General features: G+C 41.6%; 1 non-coding gene across 1 annotated transcript; it reads left to right on the plus strand.

Moving 5' to 3' along the window:
• The first annotated feature begins 845 nt into the window (after positions 1-845).
• Positions 846-952, plus strand: LOC113833646. The gene has a single exon (XR_003481757.1). It is a non-coding gene; the product is annotated as a U6 spliceosomal RNA (small nuclear RNA).
• The last annotated feature ends 396 nt before the right edge of the window (positions 953-1,348 follow it).

Here is a 1,348-nt window from a genome sequence, read left to right on the forward strand (position 1 = left end):
CATGCCCCGCCTCTGCTGGGATTGCTGTCACCTTTCCTGCCCAAGAAATCAAGAACAGATGTGTCAGGCCTTGAACGAGAAAGCGGGGGTCATAGGGCACTTTGTAATATGCTCAAAACTTATCTTAGGGCTTACATACAATTAAAGCATGTCAGAATTCATGCTTCAACAGCATCTAACACTTTGGAAGATCCTATGTCGAGTTTTCAACAAAATTTTAAATGTCTCTTGAAATAATTTGCAATAGCTAAATTACTATGTATCTCATGTTACAATTAAAACACAGAGTACTCGGTTATCTCAATGGAGAATATTAATATGAGGCCATGAATACCTTTATCTGTAGAGGTTTGAAGGTTGAGGATTTTTTGTTTTTAAAGTGTCTTATTGGAAGCATGAAAAACACCTTTATTTAGATTTAAGAAGCCAAGAGCTGGGGCATGCTGGAAGCTGCAAGCAAGTGTCAGGTTCCTCTTATGACAGGATTTATTCCCACCTGTGTTGCTACATAAAGCTCTGGTCAATGCATCTCAAGAAAAATGAAATGGATCATAAATTTACCCAGAGAGGAATATGGGAAAGTGATTCTGCATTTTTTTGCTGAGATTAGATTACAGAAGTAGTCCATGTCTATAAGGGAAGATGAAAGATGATTGGGTAGTGTAAATATAAGTATGAATATCTGCTTTCTGGAACCCAGTTTTCTATATCCAGCAAAAGAAAAGCTTAAGATAAAATAGAGGTTCCTGTGTGGCAGTGAATTTGCAAACTTTACTCCCTTGAGTATTAATAAGACAGCTCGCTCTGAATTTAGATGGAATTGTGGCTGTAAAGTTCTAACTGGGGTGCTCGCTTTGGCAGCACATATACTAAAATTGGAACGATACAGAGAAGATTAGCATGGCCCCTGCTCAAGGATGACACGCAAATTCGTGAAGCGTTCCATATTTTTGTGGATTAGTATTTTTCCCTGGTGCAAGAAGGGACTTTGAGAGCCCATCCCACATGAAGGGATACACTCTGGCCCTGGACACATGGGGAAGGGCCCAGGCCCAGCACAGGAAGATGTGGTGGACACTGCAGAGCCCCCATTGAGGGCCCTACTCTGCCTGGGGAGTGGTGGGTGGATGGGATGAGGGGGTAGGTTGGGGGTAGGGGAGGAGGGATGGGGGTGAGGGGAGGAAGAGGAAGAAGGGACTTACATTTGAAACAAGCTTGTTCCCTAACTTGAACTAATAAATAAAAAAAGAAGAAAAAAAAAAGATAATAGTCAAAAAAAAAAAGTTCTAACTGGGTGAGAAGTAAAGATGGAAATCCCTGTCCCTGGCTCTCTCCCTCTACTTCTTCC

Source organism: Cricetulus griseus, chromosome 2, assembly GCF_003668045.3.
Source record: "Cricetulus griseus strain 17A/GY chromosome 2, alternate assembly CriGri-PICRH-1.0, whole genome shotgun sequence".
Taxonomy (NCBI): Eukaryota; Metazoa; Chordata; class Mammalia; order Rodentia; family Cricetidae; genus Cricetulus; species Cricetulus griseus.